Below are 22037 nucleotides of genomic sequence, written 5' to 3' on the forward strand. Positions count from 1 at the left end.
CTTCTGGGCATGTGCCCAACTGAGAAAATATTGGGAAGAAATTGTGTCTATTCTGGTGGGAAAAAGGTATTGCAGGGAGCTCCCCCCCTTAAGAGGGCAATATTAGGGAAAGAAATGGTCCAGGGGAGGAGAAGTACCCTGGGTGGGCTTGGCTGAACATTGTAAGGGTCCATTTACACAGAAAGATTATCTGACAGATTATCTGACAAAGATTTGAAGCCAAAGCCAGAAACAGACTATAAACAGAGATCAGGTCATAAAGGAAAGCCTGAGATTTCTCCTTTTTTCAAATCCATTCCTGGCTTTGGCTTCAAATCTTTAGCAGATAATCTGGCAGATAATCTTTCTGTGTAAATGGGTACTAAGGGTGGTTTAGAATTATCTGAAGGGGTCTAGGTGATTGTTGGAGCTGTGCTATATGTTCACCTGGGTGGGACTGGGCAAATATTGGAGCTGACTTATATAATCATGTAAGTAGGCCTAGGTTAACACTGAAACAGTAACTATAACTATCTATGATTGCCGAGATGAAAGTGGGAACTGTGCTATTTAGCCCTCTAGTTCGGCCTAGGTGATTGTTGGAGCTGTGCTCTGTGATCATCTGGGTGGGCCTATGGGAATACTAGAGTCAGGCCATACAACCATCTAGGTGGGCCTAGGTGAGCAATAGAACTGTGCTATACACGTATATAAGTGGGCCTGTTTACAGGCAGAATTGTGTGGCACAATCTCTAAAGGTTTAAAGGGGTTATCCTGCGAAAATCAACTGATGTCATAAAGTTATACAGATTTGTAATTTACTTCTTTTAAAAAATCTCAAGTCTTCCCATACTTATTAGTTGCTGTATGTCCTGCAGGAATTGGTGTTTTATTTTCAGGCTGACACAATGCTCTCTGCTGTCCTCTCTGGCCAAGACAGGAACTCTCTCTCTCGGTTTTCTATGAATCCCCATAGAAAACCTCTCCTGCACTGGACAGTTCCTGTCTCGGCCAGAGATGTCAGCAGAGAGCACTGCCTCAGTCTGAAAATAAAACATTTCCTGCAGGACATACAGCAGCTAATGAGTTAAGTATCAGCTAAGTATCAGCTAAGTATGAGAAGACTTGAGATTTTTTGATAGAGGTAAATTACAAATCTATATAACTTTCTGACACCAGTTGATATGAAAGAAAAAGATTTTTGCTGGACAACCCCTTTAAGAAAATACTAGAACTTCAGTATAGAATCACCTAAGCGAGTCTTGCTGAATACTTATATCGAATGCTTAAGATCTTGGAGAAAAACTGAAATACAGCTACAGACTGTATAGTTTGAGATGACGCTAACACTTAAGGAGAATCCTTAAAATAGGAATAGACAAAAGGAAAAAGGAATTTAGGCAGAAGGAAAGAGATGCAGAGGGTCAGGTATTAGAGAAGGAAGAAGAGTACCCCCAAGTGATATGATTTACTCAATGAGACCCCAAGGACTAAGATCCCACTGCAGCCATAGGCTCTGTCAGCAGCTCCTTTCCAGATCAGATCCCTCAATAACAATGTGACTGATCTGTATGTCCCAGTTATTATGCTTCCTTCTCAAATATTAGTGTCCCCTGTAGCCATTAGTAAGGCCCCTCCCCCAGTAACAGTGCCCCCTGTAGCCATTAGTAATGCCCCTTCCCCAGTAATATGGAGCCCTGTAGCCATTAGTAATGCCCCTTCCCCAGTAATATGGAGCCCTGTAGCCATTAGTAATGCCCCTTCCCCAGTAATATGGACCCCTGTAGCCATTAGTAATGCCCCTTCCCCAGTAATATGGACCCCTGTAGCCATTAGTAATGCCCCTTCCCCATTAATATGGAGCCCTGTAGCCATTAGTAATGCCACTTCCCCAGATACAATACCCCTATAACCAGATACAATGGCCCTATAACCAGATACAATACCCCTATAACCAGATACAATGCCCCTATAACCAGATACAATGCCCCTATAACCAGATACAATACCCCTATAACCAGATACAATGCCCCTATAACCAGATACAATGCCCCTATACACTAGATACAATACCTCTATAACCAGATACAATAACTCTATAACCAGATACAATACCCATATAACCAGATACAATACCCCTATAACCAGATACAATGCCCCTATAACCAGATACAATGCCCCTATAACCAGATACAATGCTCCTATAACTAGATACAATACCTCTATAACCAGATACAATACCTCTATAACCAGATACAATACCCATATAACCAGATACAATACCCCTATAACCAGATACAATGCCCCTATAACCAGATACAATGCCCCTATAACCAGATACAATACCCCTATAACCAGATACAATACCCCTATAACTAGATACAATGCCCCTATAACCAGATACAATACCCCTATAACTAGATACAATGCCCCTATAACCAGATACAATATCCCTTGTTACTAGATATACTACCTGGATCAAATTCCATGTCTGCTATAGCCAGATACAATGTGCCCCAGTTGGAATGACCCTTACCACTAGATACGCCCCCCATAACAAAACACAATGGGGGACATTTATTAAGTCCAGCGGTTTTTACGCCGGACTTATAAATGTCCCCGCATCATCCCTCAATAACAATGTGACTGATCTGTATGTCCCAGTTATTATGCTTCCTTCTCAAATATTAGTGTCCCCTGTAGCCATTAGTAAGGCCCCTCCCCCAGTAACAGTGCCCCCTGTAGCCATTAGTAATGCCCCTTCCCCAGTAATATGGAGCCCTGTAGCCATTAGTAATGCCCCTTCCCCAGTAATATGGAGCCCTGTAGCCATTAGTAATGCCCCTTCCCCAGTAATATGGACCCCTGTAGCCATTAGTAATGCCCCTTCCCCAGTAATATGGACCCCTGTAGCCATTAGTAATGCCCCTTCCCCATTAATATGGAGCCCTGTAGCCATTAGTAATGCCACTTCCCCAGATACAATACCCCTATAACCAGATACAATGGCCCTATAACCAGATACAATACCCCTATAACCAGATACAATGCCCCTATAACCAGATACAATGCCCCTATAACCAGATACAATACCCCTATAACCAGATACAATGCCCCTATAACCAGATACAATGCCCCTATACACTAGATACAATACCTCTATAACCAGATACAATAACTCTATAACCAGATACAATACCCATATAACCAGATACAATACCCCTATAACCAGATACAATGCCCCTATAACCAGATACAATGCCCCTATAACCAGATACAATGCTCCTATAACTAGATACAATACCTCTATAACCAGATACAATACCTCTATAACCAGATACAATACCCATATAACCAGATACAATACCCCTATAACCAGATACAATGCCCCTATAACCAGATACAATGCCCCTATAACCAGATACAATACCCCTATAACCAGATACAATACCCCTATAACTAGATACAATGCCCCTATAACCAGATACAATACCCCTATAACTAGATACAATGCCCCTATAACCAGATACAATATCCCTTGTTACTAGATATACTACCTGGATCAAATTCCATGTCTGCTATAGCCAGATACAATGTGCCCCAGTTGGAATGACCCTTACCACTAGATACGCCCCCCATAACAAAACACAATGGGGGACATTTATTAAGTCCAGCGGTTTTTACGCCGGACTTATAAATGTCCCCGCATCTCCGGCGCTACGGAGATTTATGTAGAGGTGGACCGCCTCTACATAAATCCCGTGCGCGTTGGTGCGCACAGCCGAAAACGTACGCCACCTGAAAGGTGAAGTAGGTTTTCGGCGTATCTTTTAGTGTTAAAAATGATAAACCGCGCCCCCAGTTCTGCCCCCTCCACACCCCCCTCCCCGCCCCCACCCCCCCCCCCCCCCCCCCCGGCGTACCCGGTGGAAAGGGGCGATTTGCAAATATTTTATTCGCAAGTGGCCGTTTTGCAAATAAAATATTCGCAAATCGCCCATTTCCGCCGAAAAATACGCATTTTTGTAATGATACATGTCGCCCAATGTCTCCTTTAACCATATACATTATGGCCCCTATACCCAGATACAGTGGCCCCTGAAGCCAGAAACAATGCCCTATGTAGCTAGATAGGCTCTCTGTCGCCATATACAATAACAATAGTAGTTAGCTATGCCCCCTGTAACCAGATGCAATGCCCCATATTGTCACAGGCTGAAGTGTATTGAGTGTAGGAGACTGGACTTCTCCATACACATATTTGTTATAATGGCCGCCTATGGCAAACTGTGCACAATAGTCAAGATGAACATAAACACTAAACCCCAAAAGAGACCTGAACCCTACACAGGCAGAGCAGGCGGGAAAGTAGCGGCAGATATGTAATAATAATCACTTATTACCCTTATATAAAACTATGAATAAAATAGTAATTATATGGGAAAAACTATTCTTATAGAAAGGGACTGGAACCTTTTATCAAATGTATTTTTTTTTATTTATTGAGCAACATTATCAAATATCAGTATAAATCATAAGAAAATACTACAGCCGAGCGCATAGACCAAGATTTTATTCACCCTAATTCCTGCCAATGGCCGACTGTTCATTGTATGGTTAGTACAAGTGTTTGTATCAAGATGTTTAAATAAAGATTATTGAAAATCATGATGTCATTTGTTTACAAACTGGACCCTTCAGAGCTTTATTAGTAGTTGGACTGTAAGTATGCATATCCATTGGCTCCTGGTATTTTTTGTTATTTTCTATTTTTAATCAGTTTTCTCCATGTAATCTTTTATTTTCTCACACACATAGGCGATTTGTGAGAGATTGACGACAGGAGAAGACTTATAGTCATGGAGGAAGAGCTGAACATCATCTACAGCGAGGAGGACCAGTTCGTGGAGGATACAGACTTTCCCGTTGTCTACGAGGAACATGTGAGTGAGAATTCCCCATCCAGTATAGCAGGGTATAGCAGATAGGATACACTGTGGGATGTTTGTATAGAGATGGGGTTGTGTACATAGTGGGGTGTCCTGTCCAGGAGTATCTGTACCTGTAGATACTCCTCCCTGGTCACATGATCACATAGGTGCCCCCCCCCCATAGGAGACAGTGGTGATGGGAGGAGATGTGTAGAATGGGGAGCTATAAATACCTTACACCCTGTTACTTATTCCCCATGTTCAGCCATTTCCAACTGCCATTTTGCCATGTTCCATGCAGGGGGCGGGGCTTAGTTGGGCCATGATAACTGCTGGGTGGTGGCTGTGGTCTATGGCCGGGCTCATGCACTGTGTATGTTATGTGATCTCCAGCACCTCTGCGGACATAGGAAGGAATATACTCCTATAAGGTAGAGGGAGAAATCACATAGCACACATAAGCCATGGGCCTGGCCTAAGACTTTATCCAGATGTGCAGTAATATGTGACAATGCTATCACTGGATCAGGATCTACTGTGTGATCTCTAAGGTCAAATAATAAAAAATAATTATAATATATATGGTACAGTATGGGATTTGTAGTTCTGCAACCTGAAGCTCTCCTGGTTGCATAACTACAAGCCCCATCCTCATGTTGTGGTGATGGTACAAGATGGGAGTTGTAATTATGCAACCAGGAATGCTCTAGGTTGTAGAACTACAACTCCCATAATCATGGTGTGGGGACAACACTTTATGGGAGTTGTAGTTTTCCAACTTGGAGTTCTCCTGGTTGCATAACTACAAGCCCCATCCTCATGTTGTGGTGACAGTACAAGATGAGAGTTGTAGTTCTGCAATCTGGAGCTCTCCAAGTTGCATCACTACAACTCCCGTCATGTAATGTCACCAGGGCATAATGGGAGTTGTACACAGCTGCTCCTGTGTTATTTTGGTGCGCAACTTGCTATGTGTACTGGCGCACTGGAGTGTTGTTGTGTTTCCCTGCTGTTTCTCTAAATAAAGAATTTAACAGCTGGAGAGTCACAGAGGGGGTGGCAGGGAAGCCTGACGTGATATCCCCCCCCCATTACACAGCCACTGAGATGCTGACATACAAGAGGGGTGCCGCTGGACATTGTCCCTCTACGGGCTCTACAGGCAGACAGGGAAGCCTGGAGTGTAATCCCCCATCTGACATGTCGCTCGGGTTTGTCAAGGGGGAGGTGCCCTATGGATGAACGGGGCCACCGCTGCTCTTGCACAATGTTCTGAGGATGGCCTATGGAGGGGAAGGCACAACGACTGCTGTACATTGTCCCAGCTATACGGGCAGATGGGGAAGCCTGTAGTGGAATCCTCCCCCCACCACTCGCACGGCAGGGGGGGGGGGGAGGATTCCATGACAGGCTTCCCCATCTGCTTGTAGAGCCGGGACGTTGTCAAGCAGCACAGCTATGGACCCCCGCAGTGCACAGCAGCCCAGCCATCCTCCATAGCGGCCGAGCTGTGAGCGGTGATGAACTGTGCCGGTCACTCTCCGTGTGTGAGACAGCATGGAGCTCCGGATTTGCCGCAAATGGAGGAGAGCACTGGAGGAGAGCGCGCTGTAACAAACCCGGCATGGTACAACTATTTATTGATATGTAATTACAAAAATGACCATGTCAGCAGGGTTCTGTGTATTGTCTGCTAGATACGTTCTAAGAATAAATTTTATTTTTTGCATGATGACTGGAGTACTCCTTTAAATAAAAATAAATAAACATATATATATATACAGTGTCGGACTGGGGTACCTGGGGCCCACCAGAGGAAATGATCCTTGGGGCCCACCAATAAAAATCCAGTGAGACAGGACATGCTGACCCGACCCTTTCCTTGATTCATCAGTATCTGTGACAACTTCCTAATGAATAACATGTTTTCAGTCGAACTAGAACTCTCAGAATACCCTACACTAAATCTCTCAGGGTATAATGAGAGTTGTAGTTTCTGAGAGGATGACCCTTTAAAAATAATTGCTATGTAGAGGATCCTGAAGGTCCAGCGATAAATCTCTACAGCGCCAGTTGTTATCATAGGATTGTCTATTCACTGTACTACAAATCCCAACATATTCTAAGAGCTGTAGACTGTCAGTAAATGTTGGGAGTTGTAGTGTCTCCAGCTGTTATAGTTGGAGGATCTTAGGTGTATTGTACACTGGATGCTGTATGGGAGATCAGAATGCATAGCCCCCTCTGTGCAGCATCCCCCCAATACATAGCCCCTCTGCGCAGCATCCCCCAATACATAGCCCCTCTGTGCAGCATCCCCCAATACATAACCCCTCTGTGCAGCGTCCCCCAATACATAGCCCCCCTCTGTGCAGCATCCTCCAATACATAGCCCCTCTGTGCAGCATCCCCCAATACATAGCCCCCTCTGTGCAGCATCCCCCAAAATAGAGCCCCTCTGTGCAGCATCCCCCAATACATAGCCCCTCTGTGCAGCATCCCCCAATACATAGCCCCCTCTGTGCAGCATCCCCCAATACATAGCCCCTCTGTGCAGCATCCCCCAATACATAGCCCCCCTCTGTGCAGCATTCCCCCACAATACATAACCCCTCTGTGCAGCATCCCCCAATACATAGCCCCCTCTGTGCAGCATCCCCCAAAATATAGCCTCACTGTGCAGCATCCCCCCAATACATAGCCCCCCTCTGTGCAGCATTCCCCCACAATACATAACCCCTCTGTGCAGCATCCCCCAATACATAGCCCCCTCTGTGCAGCATCCCCCAAAATATAGCCACACTGTGCAGCATCCCCCCAATACATAGCCCCTCTGTGCAGCATCCTCCAATACATAGCCCCCCTCTGTGCAGCATTCCCCCCCAATACATAGCCCCCTCTGTGCAGCATCCCCCAAAATATAGCCACACTGTGCAGCATCCCCCCAATACATAGCCCCTCTGTGCAGCATCCTCCAATACATAGCACCCTCTGTGCAGCACCCCCCCAATACATAGCCCCCTCTGTGCAGAATCCTCCAATACATAGCCCCTCTGTGCAACATCCCCCAATACATAGCCCCTCTGTGCAGCATCCCCCAGTACATAGCCCCTCTGTGCAGCATCCCCCAATACATAGCCCCTCTCTGTGCAGCATCCCCCAATACATAACCCCCTCTGTGCAGCATCCCCCAATACATAGTCCCTCTGTGCAGCATCCCCACAATACATAGCCCCTCTGTGCAGCATCCCCCCAATACATAACCCCCTCTGTGCAGCATCCCCCAATACATAGTCCCTCTGTGCAGCATCCCCCCAATACATAGCCCCTCTGTGCAGCATCCCCCCACAATACATAGCCCCCTCTATGCAGCAGCCCCCAAAATATAGCCCCTCTGTGCAGCATCCCCCAATACATAGCCCCCTCTGTGTAGCATCCCCCCACAATACATAACCCCCTCTGTGCAGCACCCCCCCCACAATACATAGCCCCTCTGTGCAGCATCCCCCAATACATAGTCCCTCTGTGCAGCATCCCCCCAATACATAGCCCCTCTGTGCAGCATCCCCCCACAATACATAGCCCCCTCTATGCAGCAGCCCCCAAAATATAGCCCCTCTGTGCAGCATCCCCCAATACATAGCCCCCTCTGTGTAGCATCCCCCCACAATACATAACCCCCTCTGTGCAGCACCCCCCCCACAATACATAGCCCCCTCTGTGCAGCATCCCACAATACATAGCCCCTCTGTGCAGCATCACCCAATACATAGCCCCTCTGTGCAGCATCCCCCACAATACATAGCCCCTCTGTGCAGCATCACCCAATACATAGCCCCCTCTGTGCAGCATCCCCCAATACATAGCCCCCTCTGTGCAGCATCCCCCAATACATAGCCCCCCTCTGTGCAGCATCCCTCAAAATATAGCCCCTCTGTGCAGCATCCCCCAATACATAGCCCCTCTGTGCAGCATCCCCCCCAATACATAGCCCCTCTGTGCAGCATCCCCCCAATACATAGCCCCTCTGTGAAGCATCCCCCAATACATAGCCCCTCTGTGCAGCATCCCCCAATACATAGCCCCTCTGTGCAGCATCCCCCAAAATATAGCCCCTCTGTGCAGCATCCCCCAATACATAGCCCCTCTGTGCAGCATCCCCCAATACATAGCCCCTCTGTGCAGCATCCCCCAAAATATAGCTCCTTTGTGCAGTATCCCCCAATACATAGCCCCTCTGTGCAGCATCCCCCCAATACATAGCCCTTCTGTGCAGCATCCCCCAATACATAGCCCCATCTGTGCAGCATTCCCCAATACATAGCCCCTCTGTGCAGCATCCCCCAATGCATAGCCCCTCTGTGCAGCATCCCCCCAATACATAGCCCCTCTGTGCAGCATCCCCCCAATACATAGCCCCTCTGTGCAGCATCCCCCCACAATACATAGCCCCTCTGTGCGGCATCCCCCCAATACATAGCCCCTCTGTGCAGCATGCCCCCACAAGACATAGCCCCCTCTGTGCAGCATCCCCCAATACATAGCCCCTCTGTGCAGCATCCCCCAGTACATAACCCCTCTGTGCAGCATCCCCAATGCATAGCCCCCCTCTGTGCAGCCCCCCTTTGTGCAGCATCCCCCCACAATACATAGCCCCTCTGTGCGGCATCCCCCCAATACATAGCCCCTCTGTGCAGCATGCCCCCACAAGACATAGCCCCCTCTGTGCAGCATCCCCCAATACATAGCCCCTCTGTGCAGCATCCCCAATACATAGCCCCCTCTGTGCAGCATTCCCCATGTAGAATTAAAAACAAAATAATAAAAACTTACTCACCTCTCACAGCGATCCCCAGCAGTCTCTCTCCCTCCTGGAGCTCCGGTCCCATGCAGCGTCCTGGGCTTCTTCCCTTTTCAGACCTCCTGGCCTCCGCTCCTTGTTCCTCCGCGCCGGTGTGTGTCCAGGAAGTGACATCACCGGGAGGAGGACGCTCTAGCAGACGTGCCTGCGCGCGGCACGTCTGCTCCTATTGGAGGGTAATTTAAAGGGGCAGAGCGGCCTCAAGTGGATCCGGCGGCCGCGGTCCCCCACAAACAGAATGTTGGGCAGGGCCCCCAGAGAGTAATACAGTGCTGCTGCGTCTGAGGCTGGGGCCGAGGCTGGGGCCTAGTCAGGTGATGACAGCAGCACTGTATTACTGTCTGGGGCCCAGCTGTCAGACAGCCAGTGTGCAGGCGGAGGGACCCAGTCCGGCACTGTATATATACATATATATATATATATATATATATATATATATATAAATATATATATATATATATATATATATATTAGAATGCACTCTGATTTATTATTAGGTGTAACATACAATTACTGGCAAAAAGCTGCTATACTGTAGACCCCAAACTGTAAGGGTGCCGCCTGCCTCAATGTCAAGCGGCGTTGACATGTCAATTCTTGGAGCGGAGAGCGGAGGAGAGAGGAAGCGTGTGAGCCCTCTCATAGAGTCTCTGTTTAACACTGAGGCTTCTGCCACGGATCTTTGCTGCCCCGGTCTTGCAGGCCAGATGTGGCTCTTTTGATGGCCGCGACTGCCCCTCCGCCTCACCTACTGCCTGCCCGGACGTGCTCCTCCAATCCAATCAGCACAGAGCGGGAGCGTGGGGCCGGTGCGACAGGCCGTGGCGCATGTGTTGATTGGATGCGTGCACCACGGCCCACCGCAGCGGCCCCAAGCTCCCGCTCTGAGCTGATTGGATTGGAGGAGCACGTCCGGGCATGTTGTCATAAGGAGGCCGCCCGCTGCTAGACACTTTTGGAACGGGCAGTGCTGCAGCTCCTCTCCCAGCGGCCCGCGGTCTCCTGTGATCTTCCAGTGCCGGCAGCATGGTAAAGAGACACTACCGGATGTGTCAGGCAGCCTCTATCATGAATTATAGAGGCTGCAGGGGCAAGCGACCCAAGCAGCGTCTCTGTACTATGCTGCCTGCACCGGAAGATCACAGGAGACCGCGCGCTGCCGGGAGAGGAGCTGCTGGGAACGGGTGACAGGTGAGGTTTTGTTTTTGTTTTTTTTCTGGTGGGGAAGTGCGCTGGCCGGGCTGGTGTCAATAGTAGGGCACTGCACAGAGGGGAGGGTCTGGATTGGGTGACTATATGAGGCACTATTGGGGCGTATTGGCTACTATATGGGGGATATTAGATACTATATGGGGCACCATTGGGGGGTATTGGCTACTAAATGGGGCACTATTGGTGGGTACTGGATACTATATGGGCATTATGGGGGTATTGGCTACTATATGGGGGTATTGGCTACTATATGGGGCACTATTGGGGAGATTGGATACTATATGGGGAACTATGGGGGTATTGGCTACTATATGGGGCACTATTGGGGGGTATTGGATACTATATGGGGAACTATTCGGGGTATTGTATACTATATGGGGCACTAGATACTATACCGGGCGCTATGGGTGGATTAGATACTATACCAGGCACTATGGGGTATTGGCTACTATATGGGGCACTGTGGGGGATTGGCTACTATATGAGGCACTGTGGGGGGATTGGCTACTATATGGGGCACTAATGGGGGTATTGGATACTATATAGGCACTAAGGGGGTATTGGATACTATATGGGCCACTATTGGGGGGATTAGACACTATACCAGGCACTATGGGGGGATTGGCTACTATATGGGGCACTGTGGGGGGATTGGCTACTATATGGGGCACTGTGGGGGGATTGGCTACTATATGGGGCACTGTGGGGGGATTGGCTACTATATGAGGTACTGTGGGGGCATTAGCTATCATAAGGGGCACTATGTGTGTGTGGGGGGGGGTCAAATGGCATAGTGTGTATGTGAGGGGTAGTGTGTGGAGGAGGTCAGGTGGGGTAGTGTGTTAGTGAAGGGGGTCAGGTGGGGTAGTGTGCGTGGGGATGGTGATCGGGTTAATTGTGGGTTAACAGCAGAGGGGGCATTATTACTATATGGAGGGTACAGCAGAAGGCCTTATTACTATATGGGGACACAGCAGGGGGCATTATTACTATATGGAGGGTACAGCAGGAGGCCTTATTACTATATGGGGACTCAGCAGGGGGCATTATTACTATCCGCTTATGACGGCACTCAGAGGGCCCATGCCCCGGATGTTTTAGGACCCTAGCAACGCCCCTGTACTAAAGTATATGACGATCTCACCATATGTATACTGCTTGTAGATCAATGGTAGTCTGCTCATCCCGAATGTGCAGGGTAGGAGGATAGAGATAGTAGGGATCACCTATGTCCCTAATAGGCCCTATGTCAGGTGCACCAAACTACCCCTGCTTGCTAAGGGACCTGTCGGGGTGTAAGCACCCTAATAAAAGCGACCACTGCCCGGTCCAATTCCTCTCCAATGCCCTATGGTCACCCTATCATTTACTGTACTCCAAACTGGTTCCATCCAAAAGGAATAGTCGGGGAGATTGTTACGGCAGCTTGTAGCCGGGGCCAAGTTGTAAAAAAAATACACATAAAAAATGGCCCAAAAAGAACATCACATGTTGGCACAGTCACATGCCCTGGGTGTAGCATATGGCTCCACCCACATTAGGGCATTTTTGCCCTGACAGGTCTCTGAGCGAGCAGGGGTAGTTTGGTGCACCTGACATGTAGCCCATTAGGTACAAAGCTGCTCCCTACTATCTCCATCCTCCTACCCTGCACATTCAGGATGAGCAGACCACCATTCATCTACTAGCAGTATACATATGGGGACTGGTCTATACCATGCAGCAATACTGGAGTTTTTGTTTTTTGGATACTTTGGGGAAATCCAGCCTAAATGTAGCACATGCTGCTTTGTCTTTAAGGGAACATTCACATGTACTGTGTTTGCTGCAGATTTTATACTGTGAATTTTATGTTGCAGATTTCTGCTTTGTAGATTAGGGAATAATTTATAATAATAATTTTTATCTATATAGCGCCAACAGATTCCGCAGCACTTAACAATTCTGGGGGTACATACATAGACAGAAATCAGACATTACAGAGATAAACATATAGTTATCCATACAAGAGGAGTGAGGTCCCTGCTCGCATGCATGAGCTTACACACTATCAGGAGGGGGTGCGAGACAAAATGGCAAAGTGCATCATTGTTCTTGTGGTTCGGCCATCTTTATAAATAAGGCAGTGCAAGTAAGGGTGGGTGAACCTGTCACCAGCCAATGCCTGCATGCACAGGTCTAAGTGCTTAAATTCTTGGTGTGTGTGTGTGTGTGTGTGGGGGGGGGGGGTTAGGGGGTTTAGCAGTCAAAATTAGGGAACCTGGTAAGCCTGCTTGAACAGATGAGTTTTGAGGGCACGTTTGAAGCTTTGTGTATTGGAGGTGAGTCTGACAGTCTTGGGTAATGCATTCCATAGAACTGGTGCAGCTCGGGTGAAGTCCTGGAGACGGGAGTGAGAGGTGCGGATTAAGGTGGATGTTAGTCGTAAGTTGTTAGAGGAGCATAAGGCACGGGCAGTAGACAGAGATGAGGGAGGAGATATAGGGAGGTGCAGTACACTGGAGGGCTTTATGGGTGAGCAGGAGGAGTTTGTATTGTATCCTGTGTTTAATAGGGAGCCAATGTAGTGACTGGCACAGGGGGGAGGCATCTGTATAGCGGCTGGACATGGAGATGAGCCTGGCCGCTGTATTGAGAATGGACTGGAGAGAGGAGAGTTTAGAGGATGGAAGGCCGATTAGTAAGGAATTGCAGTAGTCTAGACGGGAATGAATAAGAGCGACAATGAGAGTTTTAGCAGATTCGACAGGAAGGAAGGGACGGATTTTAGAAATGTTTTTTAGATGCAGATTACAGGAACGTGAAAGAGATTTAATATGAGGAGTGAAGGACAGATCCGAGTCAAATATAACCCCAAGGCAGCGGGCTTGTTGTGTAGGGGTGATGGATGCACCACAGACAGAGATGTCAGGTGGGGGGCGGTTAGCAGAGGGAGGGAAGACAAGCAGCTCAGTCTTAGCAAGGTTGAGTTTTAGGAATAGGGAGGACATAACATTAGAGACGGCAGACAGACAGTTACTGGTGTTCTGTAGAAGAGCGGGGGTGATATCATGGGAGGAGGTATGTAGCTGGGTATCATCAGCATAGAGATGGTACTGAAAACCAAACTTGCTGATGATTTGTCCGATGGGTAAAGTGTAAAGTGAGAAAAGGTGAGGACCCAGGACTGATCCCTGAGGAACCCCGACTGTAAGGGGGAGAGAAGATGAGGTGGAGCCAGAAAGTGATACACTAAAGGAGCGGTCGGAGAGATAGGAGGAGAACCAGGAAAGAGCAGAGTCCTTGAGGCCGATAGAGCGGAGCGTGGAGAGGAGGAGCTGGTGGTCTACAGTGTCACATACAGATAGAGCAGAGCATGGAGAGGAGGAGCTGGTGGTCTACAGTGTCACATACAGATAGAGCAGAGCATGGAGAGGAGGAGCTGGTGGGCTACAGTGTCACATACAGATAGAGCAGAGCGTGGAGAGGAGGAGCTGGTGGTCTACAGTGTCACATACAGATAGAGCAGAGCATGGAGAGGAGGAGCTGGTGGGCTACAGTGTCACATACAGATAGAGCAGAGCATGGAGAGGAGGAGCTGGTGGGTTACAGTGTCACATACAGATAGAGCAGAGCATGGAGAGGAGGAGCTGGTGGTCTACAGTGTCACATACAGATAGAGCAGAGCATGGAGAGGAGGAGCTGGTGGTCTACAGTGTCACATACAGATAGAGCAGAGCATGGAGAGGAGGAGCTGGTGGGCTACAGTGTCACATACAGATAGAGCAGAGCGTGGAGAGGAGGAGCTGGTGGGCTACAGTGTCACATACAGATAGAGCAGAGCATGGAGAGGAGGAGCTGGTGGTCTACAGTGTCACATACAGATAGAGCAGAGCATGGAGAAGAGGAGCTGGTGGTCTACAGTGTCACATACAGATAGAGCGGAGCGTGGAGAGGAGGAGCTGGTGGGCTACAGTGTCACATACAGATAGAGCAGAGCATGGAGAGGAGGAGCTGGTGGGCTACAGTGTCACATACAGATAGAGCAGAGCATGGAGAAGAGGAGCTGGTGGTCTACAGTGTCACATACAGATAGAGCGGAGCGTGGAGAGGAGGAGCTGGTGGGCTACAGTGTCACATACAGATAGAGCGGAGCATGGAGAGGAGGAGCTGGTGGGCTACAGTGTCACATACAGATAGAGCAGAGCATGGAGAGGAGGAGCTGGTGGGCTACAGTGTCACATACAGATAGAGTGGAGCATGGAGAGGAGGAGCTGGTGGGCTACAGTGTCACATACAGATAGAGCGGAGCGTGGAGAGGAGGAGCTGGTGGGCTACAGTGTCACATACAGATAGAGCGGAGCGTGGAGAGGAGGAGCTGGTGGGCTACAGTGTCACATACAGATAGAGCAGAGCATGGAGAGGAGGCGCTGGTGGGCTACAGTGTCAAAAGCTGCAGATAGGTCCAGGAGAATGAGAAGTGAATGGTCACCTTTAGATTCGGTGGAGAGGAGATCATTAGAGACTTTAGTCAGGGCAGTTTCTGTAGAGTGATGAGGACGGAAACCAGACTGAAGGGGGTCAAGAAGAGAGTTTTCAGAGAGGTAGCGAGTTAGGCTTGAATAGACCAGACGTTCCAACAATTTAGAGATAAAAGGAAGAGAGGGTTTTTTCAGTAATGGAGTGATGGTGGAGTGTTTGAAAGTCGAGGGGAAGATGCCAGAGGAGAGGGAGAGGTTTGAAGATTTTAGTAAGGTAGGTAGTGACAACAGGAGAGAGAGACTGGACGAGGTGTGAGGGAATAGGGTCACTAGGGCAGGTGGTGGGGCGAGAGGAGAAGAGGAGTCTGGAGACTTCCTCCTCTGTCACTGGCTCAAAGGCTGAGAGGATGAGGAGGAACAGTGAGAGGGAATAGGATTAATATTACCTGGGGAATGGGAGATGATCTCCTGGCGGATTGTGTCTATTTTGTCCTTGATGTAGTTGGCTAAGTCTTCAGCACAGAGGTTAGTGATGGGTGTCTGAGGTTTGGGTTTAAGGAGAGAGTTGAGGGTATCAAAGAGACGTTTTGGGTTATGGGAAAGAGAAGAGATCAAAGTGGTAAAGTAGGATTGCTTAGAAGAGTGAAGAGCAGAGTAGTAGCTTCTAAGCATAGACTTATAATGTAGAAGGTTGGCTGTTGTCTTGGATTTCCTCCACAGACGTTCAGCACACCTAGAACACCGTCTGAGGCCCCATTCACACGTCCGTGTCAGTTTTTACTGTCAGCAAATCCTGATCAGGAGGCCTCAAATGTCATCAGGAAAGTATCAGGATTTCCTGACAGTAATCCGTTTTTACCATCAGGAAACCATCAGGAAAAACCTTCAGGATTTCCTGATGAGATAATATGGTCTAGTATGCCAACATAAATCACAGGTACCCGTGTACCTGGATGGCCACAGGCTGCAGAACTACAACTCCCATCATGGCCTGTCAGCAAGGCATGATGGGAGTTGTAAGTCTGCAACCTGGATGGCCACAGACTGCAGAACTACAACTCCCATCATGGCCTGTCAGCAAGGCATGATGAGAGTTGTAGGTCTGCAACCTGGATGGCCACAGACTGCAGAACTACAACTCCCATCATGGCCTGCCAGCAGAGCCATGATGGGAGTTGTACTTCTGCAACCTGGATGGCCACAGGCTGCAGAAGTACAAGTCCCATCATGACCTGTCAGCAAGATATGGTGGGAGTTGTAGTTCTGCAACCTGGATGGCCACAGGCTGCAGAACTACAACTCCCATCATGGCCTGCCAACAGAGCATGGTGGGAGTAGTAGTCCTAAGGGGTAATCTCACCTGTCCTGCATCCTGCTCTGTCGGGGCCGCGAGGTTGGGGTCCGGGTCAGAGTGCAGTGCTGAGGTCCGGGCGGCGGCGGCGGTCGGAGGTGCGGAGCATCCGGCGGGCGGCCCGGTGGTAAGTTCCCGGGGAAGGCAGGGGGGGGGGGGGGGGGGAGAGGGTCAGATGAGAGCCAGAGTTCCGGTGGTGAGCGGCGGCGGCGGGGTGGGGCGGGGGGGTTGGTAGCGGGTACTGGGGGTTAGGCGGCGCGGGGGGGGATCTGCACCGCACTCTGGCCGGCCAGCCCTGTAGTGCCAGGCAGAGTGTGCGGTGCGGGGGGGATGGGGGTGTGCGGGTGATCGGACGGCGGCCGAGGCTGGCTCTCTACCAGTCCGGAATCGCGGGCACTTTCCTGATATACATCAGGAAAATGCCCGTGATTCCGGCGCTCCCATAGACTTCTATGGGGGCGTCCGTGCCGGATTTCCGGCCGAAAATAGGACAGGATCTAAAAAATCCGATCCTATTTTCCGGAACAGACACCCTTCCGGAAAAATCCGGAAGGGTGTCCGTGTCTAATGTTAGCCTATGAGTCCGGAAATCCGTCCGGATTTCCTGATAGGAAATCCAGACAGATTTTCCGGACGTGTGAAGGGGGCCTAAGAAAACGAGTTCTGGATGTGTGCCAGGGTTGTGGCCGTCTGTGTCGGGCTGTTTGGGGTATAGGGGGTGCAAGTTTGTCCAGGGTGGTTTTGAGGGTGACGTGGTATTGTTTGGCAGCCAAATTAGGACAGGAGAGGGAAGAGGTGGGGGGCAATGATAACTGTACGGTATCTAGCAGTTGTTGGGTGTCTATAGCGCGTAGGTTCCTATATGTGAGTGAGGTCGGGGTGTCAAGAGGAAATAAATGATTGAGCGCATAGAAAATGCAATTGTATAACTCTGCAAATGGCCGTCAGCAAAGACCCAGGCTTCCCTTGTATTCTCTCTCTATCACCTCTCTGCCTGTGTCTGCAGCTCTGTACCTGGTATGGACCTGACAGATTCCCCTGAAAGCTGAGCTGTGATTGGTTGCTGTGGACCTGACAGATTCACCTGAAAGCTGAGCTGTGATTGGTTGCTGTGGGCCAGCGACACCAGTTTCAGTGTTAAAGGGGTTGTCCGGCGAAAAAAATTATTCACAGAATAACACACATTAAAAAGTTATACAACTTTGTAATGTATGTTATGTCTGTGAATGGCCCCCTTCCCCGTGTTTCCCCCCACCCACGCTAGACCCGGAAGTGTGGTGCATTATACTCACCGCATGTCGTGTCGTCCACGGTCTCCGATCGTCAGCAGTGACGTCTTCTTCGTAAGTTCGGCGGATCTTCCCGAGTGCCGGCCGCCCTCTGCAGCGTCATCCGAAGCTCAGCCGCGATTGGCTGAGCATAACTGTGCTCAGCCAATCGCGGCTGAGCGGCTGATGACGCGGCCACGTCATCAGCTGCTCAGCCGCGATTGGCTGAGCACAGTTATGCTCAGCCAATCGCGGCTGAGCTTCGGATGACGCTGCAGAGGGCGGCCAGCACTCGGGAAGATCCGCTGGCCTCCCGAAGAAGACGTCACTGCTGACGATCGGAGACCGTGGTCGGCACGTGACAGGTAATGTATAGCGCACCACACTTCCGGGTACACGGGTGGGGGTGGTGGGACACGGGGAAGGGGGCCATTCACAGACATAACATACATTACAAAGTTGTATAACTTTGTAATGTGTGTTATTCTGTGAATAATTTTTTTCGCCGGACAACCCCTTTAAGCTATGCGCACACAATGTATTTTTTATGACAAGAACGGCCGTTCTTGTGATAAAATAATGCACTGCATTGAACTCTATGCAAACAGCATCTTTTATTCACACGCTGTATTGAACAATGGCGGTTGTTAGCTACAGCCACACAAACAATTGACTTGTCTATTATTTACGGCCGCTAGTGCAGGAACAACGGCCGTTGTTCAAACTGTGCACACATTGAACTGTATGGCCATTCTGATGGCTGTATATTGAACAGATGTCTATGGTTAATTGGATTCCAGGCACACCCAAATCTGCCTACAATCCAAATAGAAATAAAACAGTGGCCGTTGTTTGACACTGCCAACAACAACAACAGTTTGATACATCTGGGCCATCGCTGCTCCCATCCATAAACAGCGCCACTATTGTCCCCGGTTTTTCTGTGGTATTGCAGCACATTTTCTAGTGAAGTGAATAAAACTGAGTTGTAATACCACATAACACCTGAGGATCAGCATGGCGCTGTTCTTGAAATAAATCAGAAATAAATAAATCAATACATTTATAATTCTGGATAACTCACATAATCCCCTAGATCTAAGATAAAAGCTTACACGGATTTGTTAGTTTATTGTCCGCATTTTACCACAAATAGGGTGTGCAGTATATAGGAGAGTTTTCTATGCAACACAATATGACGGTATATGTATATGTATGTGTGACACCATATGACGGTATATGTATATGTATGTGTGACACAATATGACGGTATATTACCCCAATGTGTACTGGATGGGATTCTAATAAAATTATCCACAGACACTGATTACTCATCTACCTTCATTATATTCATCTGCGGCGCTGGTTTGGGGAATTTGTACTTTTTATTGATATTCCGTCACCATTTTGATGGCCACCATATTGGATCAAGGGCAAATTTTCCAATGGGAAGGTGGTCCTGTAGCACATAAAAAAAAACCAAAACAGAATTTTCTCAGAAATGGATTGCCACAATCAGGTTTGCAATATCTCTCTTGTTCAGATATCTTCTTTTGCCGTTTGTAATTGTATTTTTCAATAAAGAAAAACAAACAATTGGCCAAGACAAAGATGGCAAAGGTATAAGTAGAAGTATGAGTGTAAAAAACTAGAAATACCTTGCGTTGAAAAGATACTTCACACCTGTTCACAAACATAAGTGTGCTGGTTCACAAACAGACACCCAGCTAGAAAAGAGTGGGGTCCTCCTAGCCAGAGCTCCGATTCTGCAGATTATTGCTCCTTGTAATAAAGACAATGATCATCGACTGATTGGTTATTTTTGGTCCTGACCTACAAACATTGGCCGCCGACTGCGCATCACTACGTGTAATAACGATGCACGGCCGATGGATGATGACTGTATAAAGAAAATAATAAAGTATATACATACCTCTGCCCGCTCCCCGATGCTTCTGCCCGCTCCCCCATATTTTCCTGGCTTCTGCCCGTTGTCCGCAGCTGCCAGTGGAACTTCACAGACCATCTCTGGAGTTCCACCAGCGGCTAAGGACAGCGGGCAGAAGCAATGAAGATACTGGGGAGCAGTATGCAAGAGCAATGTGATCGGCTTAGTAATCCCGCTGTCTGCCCTCTCCGTGGAAAAGGTAGAGACAGCCCCAGGACCACATGGAAAAACCTAGATGTTATCCATATGGTCCTCGGGCTGCCCCCCACCTTCTCCACAGAGCGGACTGACAGCGGGATTACAAATCTGACCATTTTACTTCATAGCCCACTAAATCAGCCCCCCGTCTGTTTTTGGAAGAAATGAGTGTGTGTCTAATCCTGGATGAGCAGTGTAATAGTGCCCCCACCTACACCCTATCCCATCCAAGCACATAGGTCAGATGGGCACAGAAGGAGGTCTCATGCTCAGCAATATACCAATGTCCTCTGCTTACTCTCTCTATTTCCTATTTCAGGCTGGACTGGGTGACGGCGAGGGTGAGTTTTGTCTATAATATCTCTATGTATCTATGTATCTCTACAATGTATAAAGCAGTTCTCTAAACTAACGCTTTTCTATTTTTTTTTCTTTAGATGAAGAATCGGATTTCGGGTGAGTAAATCTAAACTGAAGATGTAAAACTTGTGTGACCCTATAATTCCTCCCCTATAGACCCCGATCATCACTGATGTCTCTAATGTGTGTTAGGTTTTCACTATCTTCTCTATTCTATCACTAACAGGAGCGACATCGACGACATCGCGGAGGATTCGGACGATTGGGAGTAAGTATCTCATAGTCTCGTCTTCAACAACAAGCCTATAAAAATTACAGGTGTTAGGAGCTTTTTTTTTTGTTTTTTGAGGGGTAATTCAGCAAAAAAAAAATTCTTTTGAATCAACAGGTGCCAGAAAGTGCCAGAGATTTGTAATTTACTTCAATATAAAAAAATCTCCAATACTTATCAGCTGCTATATGTCCTGCATGAAGTGGTGTATTCTTTCCAGTCTGACACAGTTGCTCTATGCTGCCATCTAAGTCTGGGACAGGAACTGCACTGTAGCAAATCCCCATAGAAAACCTTTCCTGCTTTCCAGACTGGAAAGAATACCACTTCCCGCAGGACATTCAGCAGCTGATAAGTAATGGATGACTTGGTATTTTTTAATGGAAGTAAATTACAAATCTCTAAACCTCTGGCACTTTTCTGGCACCAGCTGGTTTGAAAGGAAAAACTTTTTGCTTAACAATCCTTTCTACTACCTTCTTATTGGTGAAGTTCTGCCAGAAAACTGATGTCTCCAACGTGTGTTTGGTTCTCACCATCTTCTCTATTCTATCACCAACAGCAGCGACGACATCGATGAACGTCTGGAGCATTTGGAGTAAGTATCTTCCAGTAACATATAGTATAGTAATATAATCAGTCACAGACATGTTTGCAGGGGATCACGTATTAAAAAACAAAACTTTGAAAAACAGCATTTGGAGCTTTCTGCATTTTTGAGTGCCAGAGATTTGTCATTTACTTAAAAATCTCAACTCTTCCAGTACTTATCAGCTGCTGCACGTCCTGCAGGAAGTGGTGTATTCTTTCCAGTCTGACACAGTGCTCTCTGCTACCACCTCTGTCCATGTCATGAACTGTCCAGAGCAGCAGCAAATCCCCATAGAAAACCCCCTTCTACTCTCCAGACTGGAAAGAATACACCACATCATGCAGGACATGCAGCAGCTGATAAGTAATGGAAGACTTAAGATTTTCAAAGTAATGGGTTCAATGGATTCAAAGTAATGGGTACAATAAAGGAAGCGCTTATATGTCTCCTACCTGCCGGATCCACTCCTGGCTTTGGCTCAAAAATTCCAGTGGCAGATTTCCAAAAAAACTGTCTTGTGTGAAACCAACCTCAATCACATGAACTGTAAAGTGAAAAAACAAAAACTTTTTTTTTCTTTACAACGAATGTCATTGCATATCAACA

Source organism: Dendropsophus ebraccatus, chromosome 13 (genome assembly GCF_027789765.1).
Source record: "Dendropsophus ebraccatus isolate aDenEbr1 chromosome 13, aDenEbr1.pat, whole genome shotgun sequence".
Lineage (NCBI taxonomy): Eukaryota > Metazoa > Chordata > Amphibia > Anura > Hylidae > Dendropsophus > Dendropsophus ebraccatus.